Source organism: Taudactylus pleione, unplaced genomic scaffold (assembly GCF_031769625.1).
Source record: "Taudactylus pleione unplaced genomic scaffold, aTauple2 ptg000214l, whole genome shotgun sequence".
Lineage (NCBI taxonomy): Eukaryota > Metazoa > Chordata > Amphibia > Anura > Myobatrachidae > Taudactylus > Taudactylus pleione.
Window position 1 is genome coordinate 12,730,286 of NW_028284616.1, and position 14,806 is coordinate 12,745,091.

General features: G+C 44.2%; 1 protein-coding gene across 4 annotated transcripts in view; it reads left to right on the top strand.

Annotated features, from left to right (window-relative positions):
• Positions 1–1,064: 1,064 nt before the first annotated feature.
• Positions 1,065–14,806, top strand: part of B3GNT3 (UDP-GlcNAc:betaGal beta-1,3-N-acetylglucosaminyltransferase 3) — a 37,214-nt gene continuing 23,472 nt past the window's right edge. Inside the window, exon 1 of one of the 4 annotated variants that reach the window (XM_088478546.1) lies at positions 1,065–1,152. The gene's annotated coding sequence lies outside the window, so the exon portion shown is untranslated. Of the gene's footprint in view, positions 1,153–1,683; positions 1,815–2,107; positions 2,127–14,806 lie in introns of those variants that run through there. The other 3 variants (XM_088478545.1, XM_088478547.1, XM_088478548.1) reach the window with 3 other exon arrangements.

Sequence of the window (14,806 nt, forward strand, 5' to 3'; positions counted from 1 at the left end):
CTATAATCTTGCCAAAAATAATACACACACACAAATGTTTATTAGCTAGATAGATTAATAAAGAAACAGAGAGATAGAGCTCTATTCAGCAAGAGTGATGATGTTACCCGGAATATTATTGGGCAACATCGTCATGATTTTTTATCAATTATTACATTTTATGGATGCTATTCAGCATTTTTGTACGCAGGCGCAGCAGTTGCGGTAACACGCTGTCCCTGTGATGTTGCAGAAAGCATTGTTTTCAGGATTCCGAAAACAAAACATTTCTGTTTCTTCTGCGCATGCTCAGTCATAGTAATAGTCTCCGTCCCTGCTTTGTGGGGGCTGCCAAGTGTAATAAGTCAGAATCCAGCCTGTCAAAACTGTCTAAATTGATTGAAATGTGTACATAGGCTTTATGTTATACTGTATACATTTATATTTATGTGCTTTTATATTTACATTTTCTATATACATTTTTAATATAAAAGCACATAAATATAAACAGACTTATATAAAGCCTGTGTACACATTTCAATCAATTTAGACAGTTTTGACATGCTGGACTTGGCCTTACAGTCATCGCACGGAGACTGGGCAGTTTCAAGATCCTGCAGGAAGTTATGAGAAAATTTCCCTCTGTCCCTGCAGTTTTCGGGATATTTAAGGATTTTCTTCATATATTGCCATGAAGAAGGTTAGGGTTAGGCACTTACCGGAGGCTTAGGGTTAGGCACTAGAAGGGACGGTTAGGGTCAGGCACCTACCAGACGTTTAGGTACCAGGAGGGAGGGTTAGGGTTAGGCATCAAGGGGAGGGTTAGGGTTAGTGTGAAGATTAGGGCTAGAAGAAAAAAACATGTGTCGACCATTTCTGTGTCGACCTAATGATCCCGTCTACCTTCTTACTAGTCGACCTTTACTGTGTCGGCCTTCAGACCCTGTCGACCTATTGCCTAACTTGTATTGTCTACCTAAACATTGCTAGACCGGATATCCAAGAGCCTATACTGTACTTTCAGAAGAAACCAGACAAAAGGTTCAGCCTTCCAGTTTCACACTTACTTCTCCTTCCCTCAGTCCCTCCCCACTACTCACTCTCCCCCTCAGTGCACAAACGTGTTTCTAACTCTTTTCCGATGCAGGAACCGCAAACCTGAACCGGCACAAGGTAAATGGCATTTGTTTCTCGTTTTGAAATCTGGGGAACAGTTCAGAATAGTTGTAAAGTGGGAAATCAGAAGAGAACATTCATAATGAGCAGGTCGTAATAAGCAGATCATTTTATGGCACTCATTTGTAAGCAGGGCGGCAGGAATAATGGCACATGATGAAGACAGCACATAAAGTAGGCAGGTACAGCAAGAGACAAGACTGAACAAATACTTCTGGTGATGGAAGAATGGAGCTACTGTATCATGTAAGGGACATGAAAAAGAGAAGTGCCAAGACCAATGCTGAGACTTTGGTCAGGGTCAGGGTCCAGAAACAGTGACAGTAGCACGTAACCCACATACAGGCTGCACTGTGCAGCAAGGGAGAAAGGAGCGAGAGGTTTATACTTTAGTAGATAAGCGCTGAAGAGATAAGTTAACAGGAAAGAATGCAGTCACACAGGAGACCGGTAATGCACAAGGGAGTGTCGAGCCTGGCATTGGTAGTGCAAAGAAAACTGAGTGAGGGGACATTTGCCAGGGTGGAGGCTCACGGTCACCACACACCAGCAGCGGTCAGAGAGCAGAGGAAGGAAATGCAGCAGCTACTTCATCGACGCTGCTGGGACAGATAGAAGAGGAGACTAGTATGTGACAGCTAGTGACACATAACACACATGTAAGTAAGCTACATTTCCTATTACATACAACTACTTCACTCCCAATGTAGTCAGCCCGTGACAGTATGTCGTACATCTACAGTAGCTCTATGTAGCATAGCATGCGTCTGTACATTGTATTTGGGTGTAACATGTTTCAACCGCTCCCTGTACACTTGCAGCAGTCAGACCGTTAAACCCCGGGGAAGGGCCATGAGAAGATCACTTGCTATATATACTGTATCTGTGGTATAACAGATCACTTGTTAATTAGTCCTCTTATCTCTGGTATAACAGAAACGACTGCTGTGACAGTGTAATCTTTATCTCTGGTAAGTGTTGTTGTGCTCATTGCTGATACTATAGCAAATGTAGCTTTTATTATTATTATTATTATTATTATTACTACTACTACGAGTAAAGGGATATACCGGGTCACATCAGTCTTTCTGCTGCTCTGCCTCCCACTCGTTCCCCTCTGTCTGCTGCCCCGCTCCATTGCGCCCCATGCTTTGGCAGAGCGGTACGCCCTCCACCTCTCTGCCCGCTCCCCTCCACCCTCCGCTCCTCCGAGCGTTCTGTACTGCTCTGCCCCCCCCCCCCCCCCCCCCCCACCAGTCCATTCCATTCCCTCATCTGCCTTCAGCTGGTGCATACAATACTTCCCTCCTCCTCTCCTGCTGGGGTCTGTCCTGTCCAGTGTTTCCCCTTTTTTCCTGTTTATACCTGACATGTTATGTTAGGTATAGTGTTTCCCCTTTATTCCTGTTTATACCTGACATGTTAGGTATAGAGGGGTATTCAATTTGAAACGTAAACTTCGACGTCTATGCGTGTCGAAGTTCTCGCCGCACATCAGAGCTTTTCACGGCGAAAAAGTATCGCACGCGCCCCCGCTTAAGCCCGTATTCAATTTGAAATCATCGAAATCACCGTAACATCCCCAAAAAGATGCTCTGACATGGGGGATCACTCTGGATACCCCCGATTAGCCCTGCTGAAGGTTTTTGGGGTCTTTAAACGGGCTCGATATCTGCTATTTTGGGGATTTGGGAAGGTGGTGAAGAAAAGTATTTAGAAGTTTTTTTTGCTGAAAATAAGTAGTCCCAGCAAATGTTGGGTACTTGAAAAAGGCGGGTGAGCATATTTAAAAGTTGCTAATGTGAAGTGTTTTAAATAAAGTGAAAAATCCACCTACCATTGCAAACGCCTGCAATGAAAAAAACACCTGGGGCATACTTGGGGACCCCCCTAGATTGTAGTTTGCTAGTTTTTAACTCTGTACCCCCCAATTTTTTTTTTTGCTCTTTTTTTTAAATTTTACATTTTTTGACCCAGTTTATCTTTGGGGGAACTGTCTGAAGGTTGTAGGGTGGTTTCCGAAATGTTGCACCCCAAAACCCCAATTCTGCACTTTTTTCGCCACCCATTCCTTGGTGAAGGGTCGAATGCAATATACTTTTCGCACCGGCGAAAAGTTTTCAAATTGAATACGGTGTAAAAGTAAAAGCGGCGAAAATGACGTCATCCGAGCAAAAACATCACAGAAACTGAGTTTTCGTTCCCTCTTTTCCTGTTTATACCTGACATGTTAGGTATAGTGTTTCCCCTCTTTTCCTGTTTATACCTGACATGTTAGGTATAGTGTTTCCCCTTTTTTCCTGATTATACCAGACATGCTAGGTATAGTGTTTCCCCTTTTTTCCTGATTATACCAGACATGCTAGGTATAGTGTTTCCCCTTTTTTCCTGATTATACCAGACATGTTAGGTATAGTGTTTCCCCTTTTTTCCTGTTTATACCAGACATGTTAGGTATAGTGTTTGCCCTTTTTTCCTGATTATACCAGACATGTTAGGTATAGTGTTTCCCCTTTTTTCCTGATTATACCAGACATGTTAGGTATAGTGTTTCCCCTTTTTTCCTGATTATACCAGACATGTTAGGTATAGTGTTTCCCCTTTTTTCCTGTTTATACCAGACATGCTAGGTATAGTGTTTCCCCTTTTTTCCTGATTATACCAGACATGTTAGGTATAGTGTTTCCCCTTTTTTCCTGTTTATACCAGACATGTTAGGTATAGTGTTTCCCCTTTTTTCCTGATTATACCAGACATGTTAGATATAGTGTTTCCCCTTTTTTCCTGATTATACCAGACATGTTAGATATAGTGTTTCCCCTTTTTTTCTGATTATACCAGACATGTTAGGTATAGTGTTTCCCCTTTTTTCCTCTTTATACCAGACATGTTAGGTATAGTGTTTCCCCTTTTTTCCTGTTTATACCAGACATGTTAGGTATAGTGTTTCCCCTCTTTTCCTGTTTATACCTGACATGTTAGGTATAGTGTTTCCCCTTTTTTCCTGATTATACCAGACATGTTAGGTATAGTGTTTCCCCTTTTTTCCTGTTTATACCAGACATGTTAGGTATAGTGTTTCCCCTTTTTTCCTGTTTATACCAGACATGTTAGGTATAGTGTTTCCCCTCTTTTCCTGTTTATACCTGACATGTTAGGTATAGTGTTTCCCCTCTTTTCCTGTTTATACCTGACATGTTAGGTATAGTGTTTCCCCTTTTTTCCTGATTATACCAGACATGTTAGGTATAGTGTTTCCCCTCTTTTCCTGTTTATACCTGACATGTTAGGTATAGTGTTTCCCCTTTTTTCCTGATTATACCAGACATGTTAGGTATAGTGTTTCCCCTTTTTTCCTGTTTATACCAGACATGTTAGGTATAGTGTTTCCCCTTTTTTCCTGTTTATACCAGACATGTTAGGTATAGTGTTTCCCCTTTTTTCCTGTTTATACCAGACATGTTAGGTATAGTGTTTCCCCTTTTTTCCTGTTTATACCAGACATGTTAGGTATAGTGTTTCCCCTCTTTTCCTGTTTATACCTGACATGTTAGGTATAGTGTTTCCCCTTTTTTCCTGATTATACCAGACATGTTAGGTATAGTGTTTCCCCTTTTTTCCTGTTTATACCAGACATGTTAGGTATAGTGTTTCCCCTTTTTTCCTGTTTATACCAGACATGTTAGGTATAGTGTTTCCCCTTTTTTCCTGATTATACCAGACATGTTAGGTATAGTGTTTCCCCTTTTTTCCTGTTTATACCAGACATGTTAGGTATAGTGTTTCCCCTTTTTTCCTGTTTATACCAGACATGTTAGGTATAGTGTTTCCCCTTTTTTCCTGTTTATACCTGACATGTTAGGTATAGTGTTTCCCCTTTTTTCCTGATTATACCAGACATGTTAGGTATAGTGTTTCCCCTTTTTTGCTGTTTATACCAGACATGCTAGGTATAGTATTTCCCCTTTTTTCCTGATTATACCAGACATGTTAGGTATAGTGTTTCCCCTTTTTTCCTGTTTATACCAGACATGTTAGGTATAGTGTTTCCCCTTTTTTGCTGTTTATACCAGACATGCTAGGTATAGTGTTTCCCCTTTTATCCTGATTATACCAGGCATGTTAGGTATAGTGTTTCCCCTTTTTTCCTGTTTATACCTGACATGTTAGGTATAGTGTTTCCCCTTTTTTCCTGTTTATACCTGACATGTTAGGTATAGTGTTTCCCCTTTTTTCCTGTTTATACCAGACTTGTTAGGTATAGTGTTTCCCCTTTTTTCCTGTTTATACCTGACATGTTAGGTATAGTGTTTCTCCTTTGTTCCTGATTATACCTGACATGTTAGGTATAGTGTTTCCCCTTTTTTCCTGTTTATACCTGACATGTTAGGTATAGTGTTTCCCCTTTTTTCCTGTTTATACCTGACATGTTAGGTATAGTGTTTCCACTTCTGGCTTTTGTTTCCTGGTCACACGGAAATTGGATTATGGAAATGCCTTTATATTGGAGACCTTTTCAGTTTTGAATTTTTGTTTTCTGTACTTCGTTTTGTTAGCTTTCATGTTATGTATTTCCCACAGCATTTTAAGTGAATTTTTGAAAGGGAATTTAGTGTTCACTCTAGCTCTGGCGGCAGGTAGGGTGCTGGAGCTAGAGAGGGCAACTTTGTGCGTGCGTCCGAAAAAGGGGCATGGCCATTAAAAGGGGGCGTGTCTATAAGACACGTCCCCATTTCGTCATTCTTGGGGGCGTGCCCGGCACTTACGGACACTCCAGGCAGCCCTCAAGCACTGCAGACAGTGAGAATAGGTGCCGGGTGCATGCGCCCGGCGTCTATTCTCCGGTGGTGACTGGGTCACCGCACATTTCTCCACCCGCGGGACACTGCGACCCACAGGTGAACACAGCACCCGCAGGCTCTGAGGGCAGGGCGCTTTTTACCAGGGTGCTTTTTGCCCTCCAGAAGGAGGGCAGGGCGCCGCGCCCCGCTAAAACAGCCAAGCGGTATCGCTAGGAATTTGACCAGGAAAAAACGGGTAGACACCAAGAAATCTGAAAATGTGAGAGTGGAAACACTGGTCCCATCACAGTGCAGTGGAAGCCGTTGAAGAGGTGGTGTGCGCTTCCACTGCGCTTGCATGTACAGTAGGAGACTGACAGACCTTAGAGGATAATTATATATACATTGTCTTATTTTTTTTTTGGTTAAAAAAAACACCATAGGGCTTATTTTCGGGGTAGGTCTTATATTAATTAATATTGACGGCAGTGCCCCTTATGCTGGCCCCCCTTGCAGAAGTGCCCCTTATGCAGGCCACCCCCTTGCAGGCCCCCTTGTAGAAGTGCCCCTTATGCATGCCCCCCCCTTGCAGGCCCCCTTGTAGAAGTGACACTTATGCATGCCCCCTCCCTTGCAAGCCCCCTTGTAGAAGTGCCGCTTATGCAGGCCCCCCCCCTGTAGCAGTGTCCCTTATTGCAGTGCACTTACCTGACTCGCCGCCGTCTGGGATGTCACTCTCACCTGCGCGCTGACTGGATCTAACATGATCCAGCAGGCGCGGCCGCACAGGATCCTCAGCGCGCGGGTGTGACGTCATGACGTCACCCACGCAGTGCATGACTGGGGACGCTGGTCTCTGCAGCGTTCCCAGCTCAAAATGAGTTCACGTAGGTATTATTTTCGGGGTAGGGCTTAATTTGGACCGGGTTACAAAATTAAGGGTAGGTCTTATTTTCGGGGTAGGTCTTATTATCGGGGAAACACGGTAGAACAAAATCAGCACTTTGTGGCAATATTGTGACACTAAGGGGCCCCGCAATGCGATCTGGGCATGACATTACCGCCCAAGATCACATATGCGATCATAGCACCTGGATGTATCATACAACACATGCAGTGACAGCGGCTCTGAAAGGAGCTCGCCCTGCGATGTGCCCGGAGAGCTGCAGGTGCTACTGAGCATGTGCAGTCTCACTGACTGCACATGCACGGAACCCTCCGCCGGGTAATTATGCACAGTGTAGCCCATAGGTTACAGCGGTTAACACCATCTTCAGATGGCATTAGCTGCCGGGGCCAATATCTGAAATGCATCGCATTCCGGATGTTGGTTAACTCGGCAGCATCGCAACCCCCATAGAAACCTATTGGGTATGCGGCTGCCTGCGATCCCTCCTTCATACATCCAGGGGGAAACTTAATATTTGCAGTTAACCCGCGAAAATGAGTTTTTTTTGGGAGATAGCTGCAAATATAGGGGGAGATGTATGCAGCTCAGAAGCGGTATCAGTGCACGTTATGTGCGCTGATACCTCTTCTCCCCGATGTATGATTGAGGGATGAGCGGAAAATGACGCCCCTGACATTATCGGCGCTGCTATCTACAAGATAGCAGCGCCAATAGCCTGGGCCGTGTATGAATGGTCAGATCGCCTGACCGCTCGGCCCGCTGTAGCTGCCGCTATCGACAGCTACAGCCTGGCACTGCCCTATCCCCACAGCAGGGACAGCTCTGTTATACATCTACCCCATAGAATGATAAATGGGATTGTAAGGAGTGTATTTATAAAGTCCATTTTTCATAAGTGATTCTGCATAATTTTGTATATTTCACAGAATATGCTAATTAGCTCTGCAGAACGCAGTCCACATTATTCTCAATGGGGACTATGGTCTAATATATATGTACTTCAAAAACCATAGCTATTTATGCCTATGGATCCCTCTCCCATAGCCTCAGACCAGCTTTGGTAACTGACATTGGAACTGATTTAGACCTGCTCGCTAGCAAGCGATTGCTCTTGGCTGGCATTGTTTTCAAATGTGCACATGCGTATAGTTCGCAGTGCGCGTGCGCAAACTAGTATGAGCGATCGGGATGTGCATGCTCGCCCTGCAAAGACAGCTCAGTGGAATGAGTGACAGGAGAAGCCGTTTGTGGGTGGTAACAGGGGCAGGGCAGTAGTAACGGGGGAGTGGAGTTGCGGAAGCAGGCGTGCCTGAGTGTTTCAATGCCGTTTCTGAGACGTACATAATTAACCAGCAGTGTCATAGTACACATCACCTTCTTGAATTATACACTGAAGTGCTCACAGGTCTTGCAGTACGGTACAGTCAACTGCTGCGGTCAGATTCGATGGAACCGATGTACTTATGGTTGTATATACTTCTTGGAGATGGCGTACGCTAGTGGGCAGCGGAAAACACAAAGTGATCTCTCGCCAATACATAGTGGGCGTGCTTATACCTTGCTGTGCGAGCGCCTGCCTTGACGTCACTTAGCTGAGTTTCCATACCCTGGGAGCGAGCGGCCGTATCTAGCGAGAGGGTCTGAATCAGGCCCATTGTGCGTATGCACAGTTTCAGTCAGAAACTTAAGGAAAGGCTTTTGAAAATGTGAAAGACTCCGATGGATGTGCCTGGGATGTAACTTTTCCTGCAAACTAATTTTAGTTCATTGCTGAGATAGTTTAGTTAACAATAAAAAATTAATCACGCACTGCCAAGATTATTAATACATAGGGACATATGTATCAAAGCTTGATGTGAGATACAATTGTGAGATATAGATCACCAACCAATCAGCTTCTAACTTACATTTTGCAGGCTGTGTTTAAGAAATGATAGTTTGGAGCTGATTGGTTGGTGATATATATTTCACAATTTTATCTCACATCAAGCTTTGATCCATATGCCCCATAGGCCGCTAATTGTTCTAAAACTATAAAAATGTAGATTTATATTTTGACAAAATTGCAGATGGCAAAATAGTTTTCAAGAGAGCAACCAGCTGGTAACAGGCAGACTTAAGGCCCCCATAAATCAGCAATTGATTGCAGCAATCGTGCAATTTGCAATCGATTGTGTATAAAAATCTTTCCCTTTTTCAATCGATTGCAGAATTGCCACAATCGATTGAAAAAGGGAAAGATTTTTATACACAATCGATTGCAAATTGCACGATTGCTACAATCAATTGCTGATGTATGGGGGCCTTTAGGGTGGCTATTAACTGGCATTAAAAAGGTGACATTGCATGTCATTTGTGATCATGTTAACGTGGTATGTAATTAGTGTTTACACATGCAAAGAAAAGGCAGTGAATATGCAGTAAATGTGAGTGAATAGAGAAAACATTGTCATGCCTAACCATCGCTCCTGACCACAGTATACATCCCCATAATTGTTTACATGCTTGTATTAGCTTGAACTATGGGCCTGATTCAGAGCCGCTCGTAAGCGGCCGCTCGTTCGCTCCGAGCGATGTTTGCCCAACTGCGCATGCGTACGAATCGTAATACGCATGCACGAACCAGTCAGTGCGGCCGAAAATCGTTTGTTCGCTAAATAGCAAATGCCTGCTAATATGAGTGACAGGAGGAGGCGTATGTGGGTGGTAACGGGAATGTGCTTGAAAATGGGGAGTGGAAAACAGAACGCAGGCGTGCTTAAAGGTCAAAACGGGCATTTTATGGGTGTGCATAATTAAAACAGCAGCGTCATTGACTACGTCACTGGGTTATTTTATAGCCAGAACTGCTCGCAAATTTGTGGTAGCAAACACCAGCCCCAAGAATAGCGAGCAGTTCATGCGCTGTCCGATGTACTCGATTAATCTAATAAATAGCGGACATGACGTATGGTGCGAGCGGCCAGGGGGCGTCTTTTTCAAAATTACAACCGCAAGTTTTGTTCGCTTGTTCAGACATAGAGGCGTCAACAGACCGCAAAGAGCGAACGGTTCATTTGAATAGCCACCCCTTTTTGTTGAACGAACGACCGCAAATAGCGACCGGCTCTGAATCAGGCCCCATGTCAGTAAATGCAGTTTCTTTTTTAACGATGAGTGACTGGCATAACTACCCAGAGTTAATAGTGCTTTATGTAGGCAAACCTGCTATCAGGGATCTAGGTGAAATACATTTTCATTATCTTGTTTATTTAAGAGGTGCCAAAAAACACAGCAGTGACTAGCAGTTAGTATAACAAACCTACTTAGAAACAAAACAAGGGCATACAAGGTTTACTGAGATGGTGTGAACGTGAATCAGGGTAGAGAGGGCTTTGCTCTTGACAGCTTACAAGCTAAAGAAAATGTTATAATACATTATTTAATATAAATTATATAGATATTAGAAATCACCAAGGAGTTCTGTAAAAACATAAAAGGATGCAGGTGCAAGGTCATAGTAATCTGAGGTGAAATCTACAATAATTTATAGTAAGAATTACATTATTCTTTATAAAATACAAGTTTTCCCAATGAACACTGAAGTGATCACATAACTCACTATTTATACCAATATTATTTATAAGAGAGTGTATACATATAGTAACATCACTTTTATGTTGTGCTCCCTGTTCTGTGATTATATATAGTAAGAATTATAACCTGGCTAATGGGTCTATTTGCTGATAATCACGGACCAGTCGCAATTATTATTTATCCATATCGCCGGGGATATTTTTATTTTTAATGACAATATCCCCGCATGTACAAAGGGGAACATGCAGGAACAGCGGTTGCGGTAACCACTGTCTCTGCGAGTTATATCCATGGCAAATTGTCCTTTGCCGCGTATCCACTACACGATATAAATGAACGATTGAACAATATCGTTATCATTCAAGCATTCATTAATCGTGCAGTGGATATGCCATCACCGACTAGCGATGCACGCTCTGGCTGGTCGTTGGCGCCGTCGCTCATCGCCCGGAACCTGCTGTCAGGTTGTGCAGGTTCGGGGATAAGGGAGGGTGTCCAACACTGTATGATATATATCGTTCAGTGTGGGCTCAATGTCCACTGCACAATATAATGAACGATAATGAAGTCGTTATCATTCAATCGTTCATTAATCGTGTAGTGAAAGACTTCTCCTGTGGAAGCTGACACTGCTCATGCGCATAGTGTCAGCTTCCGGAGCTGGCTGGGGGCTGTGAGAGAGAGATAGAATGATCTAGGCTTAAAGCAGTTTACACCATCTGAAACTGCTGTTTCTGCATAAATTTATGTAAAAAAAAACTTGATACATAGGGCCTGATTCAGACCCACTCGCGAGCGGCTGTCCGCTCGCAAGTGGGTCGATGGTCTGCACTGAGCATGCGCATGACGGAGGGAGCTCCGTCGTGCGCATGCGCCAGACGCGACGAGCGAAGGAAAGTCCTTCGCTCGTTGTGTCTGATCAAAGAGGGCGTGCTGTAGATGTTGATTGACAGCACGCCCCCTTTGGTGGGTGTGCCGGGGGCGTGCCTCCCTGACGGGGGCGTTCCCAGGCGTTCCCAAGGGAACGCCTACCGTCAGAAGCCGGCCCACTGACATCACTCTGATAGAGCCGAAATCACTCTGGGCCTTGCGGTTGAAAACCTCAACCGCAGGCTCCGGCTCGCAGTTTCGATGGTCGCGATGGTCACGACCATCGCGGCCATCAAACTGCATGCTCGTATAGGCTGTGGTTGGTGACCCACAGCTATATGAGCGTCCAGGAGGACGCTCCATAATTATGGAGGGCGGCACTCATTCAGAGCGTGCGCTCTGCTCAGAGCGTACGGCTCTGAATGAGGGCCATAGTCCCCTGTATGTCTTCATTTAATACTCTAGTGTAGAAGATAGAAAAAAATAATTAAAACAAAATTTTGTACTGAGCCTTGAAGCTCTGTATTTTTGAAAGTTAAGATGAATAAGGAGGAAAAAGCTAGTGTTTTGGAGACTCTGGGAATTAATAGAGCTCGGAAGAAGAATAGCTGGAAAGAAGAAAAAGTTGTTTGTATGCAAAAGAACTAATCATCTAATTCAATCTGTCAGTCTTGAAAGGTAGATAAACACGGCTGGGTATGAAATACTGGCAGCGTGCCGAAAGCGGAAAATCCACACAGGGGGTCATAAGTATATTAACCCTACCCCTCTCCCCCACTAACCTTAACCCTCCCTTAGTGGTGTCTAACCCTAACCCCCCCCCCAGTGCCTAACTCTAACATCCCCCCAGTGGTGCCTAATCCTAACCCCTCCTTCCCACACCCTAAACCTAACCTTCCCTAGAGGGGTGTCTGACCCTAACCCCCCCTTGGTTTGTGCCTCCTCGTAGCCTAGCCTAACCCTAAGACCCACCAGGGGTGCCTAAACCTAACCATCTCCTGTCCCCGCTTACCTTCGTTCGGGATGCCGACTGTCGGGATTTCGGTGTCGGGCTAAAGATAGGTGTCGGGATTTCAACACCTATCTTTAATCACGAGTTGGGCTTTCGACGTCGTAAATTGACTACATCCCGATAAATAAGCCAAAAAAGACATGTACAGTATTTTAGTTTATGTAATAATACAGTATGTGTACTAGGTATAATAAATGCACAATATGCTAAAACATGTTTTATGCACCACAGATAAAATGACACATCAGAATTATGTTAATGTTTTTTTTATATTACATTTTACAGTTGTTTAGTACTAACATTGCCCCTTAACGATTTTGTATCAAACAATTAGGACAACCCAACTGATTCCAGCAAAATTGAAATGTTTAGTTTTCCTGAGTATATGATACCATATATTATACTTTAAATGCAGTTCTACATACAGAGTTACAAATAACAGAATGGGTTGTCAGTGCATTGTTAAATAGATTAGATAGGGCAGTTCCACTGTTATGCTTCCTATCAGAGAACACCTGCTTTATGTGTCCTCTATACTGTCACAGAATAATATCACAGGATTTCTCCAATACACTAAAGCCATGTACAACATTAAATGCCTTGGGCTATATTTACTAAAGTGCAGGTTTTTAGAAGTGGAGATGTTGCCCATAGCAACCAATCAGATTCTGCTTAACATGAAGAAGATCATAGTTTTTCACAGTTATAACCAAATACCCATAACCTGGACGCTGTAGTTCTTGGTGTTGTAGCTTTTCATTGTGCGTTCATATTGTGTTTCATTTTACATTGTGCTGCAAGAAGTTGTGCTGCTATATTATAAGTTGGCTAATGGTGTTGTCAATAGCATTGTTAACATATTATTTTATAGAGATAGAGACATACTTTTCAAATAGGAATATAAAAAAGGAAGGAAAGTAAATTGAGAGGTAGAAAGTTAAATTGGGAGCAAAAAAGAGTGAAAGTGCAAAGGAGAGAGAAAGGCACTTACTTTGCAAATAGTAATATAATGAGACTAACGTTAAGTCAAACTGCACATTTTTAATCACCTGACGGGTTGCACACTTGGGGCAAACCAAAAAAGCAACTAACGTTGTATCTGGAATAATCCATGTTGCAATGCAAGGGGTGAAAATATATTTATTAATATTGGCTGCTTTTACTTGTTGCCCACAAATGCAGGACAGCTTTATTTTTACACTGCAAGTTACAGACGTGTTCTCACACATCTAGCCTCAAAATGCCACACAGCGCGACTTGCATGGCATGAGTGAGCTGCCAGGTCCCGCAATACTCTGCTAGCGTTGGGCGGCTTTTTTTGTTGAAAATGCGTCTAAGTAGCAAGGCGATGCGAGACCGTGCTGACTAATTTGTTATGATAATCTTGTATATCTGTGTGCACCTAAGTCTGTAAATGAAGCACAACAGAACTTGGAATGAAAAAAGTTGAGGCCGCTACTTTGTAGCACTTCGTATAAGGGACTCAGTCACACACACATATACAAGTGTCACATGTCATTGTGACTTTTAGACATATTTCTGGCAAAAAAGATGCCCGGCGCTAGCAGAGTCTTACGGGACCTGGTGCACCGAGAGCGTGACTGCAGCAAAGATATGTCAGGACACATCTGTAGATTTTCATTGGGACCCGCCCCTCTCACATCTAAATTTCTCTGTACGTTTAAATCATCCCCACCTGCAGTGCAACATGGTTTTGACAAGGTGTAAAATTACTTGCTCTTCTTTGCTTTGCTCCCATCTCAGAATCATCCCACAGTTGTAATATGGGCCACAAGGAGAATGGGACAGTACCCACTGGGCCGGCTCAGATGTGACTTGTCCCCCCTCTCTTAGGGCATGGTTGACCAAAGGTATCCGCTGCCAGATGCTCTATTACTCAGTGTTCTAAGGCCAGGCTTCATGAAAACCAGCAGTTCAGTGTCCAAAACTGGCAGCACCATGGCAGGCTGCATCTCTGCACAGCTGATGCAGACTCCCTGATAACTGGCATCCTGGGACAGCGGAGAGGGGTTGTCTATGCTGATCTCCTCTCTCTGGAAGCACTGTCATTGCTGTGGAGCCGCACAGCCCCGTCCCCTGCCGTATATGCCGCTGTGCAATGAGGGCAGCGTTCGGACTGTGGGTGAGGTCTGTGTGACAGGAAGGTGTGGGCCTGGCAGTAGCTGGGGATTGAGAGTCTCAGAGCCGGCTCCAGCTGGAGCACAGAGCAGGATCCAGTGGCATCATGAGGGGGTGTGGACCGCACTCGGGTGTCACCCTGGGAGGGGGTAACACCAAAATGCTGGCTCCTCTGCAGTGACAGGAGCCGGCTGCTGCAGTGTTACATTCTCTGCAGCTGGCAGCCCAGTCTCCAGGGGGCAGCCCAGCATCTCTGGTGATGCTCGGCTGCCCCCGGAGTGAAGTCATCGGGATCCCCCAAGAGGCCATGCCCCTTTATTTTAGGCCATTGCCCCTTTCCGGGCGCAGATGTGCCTTCGGTGC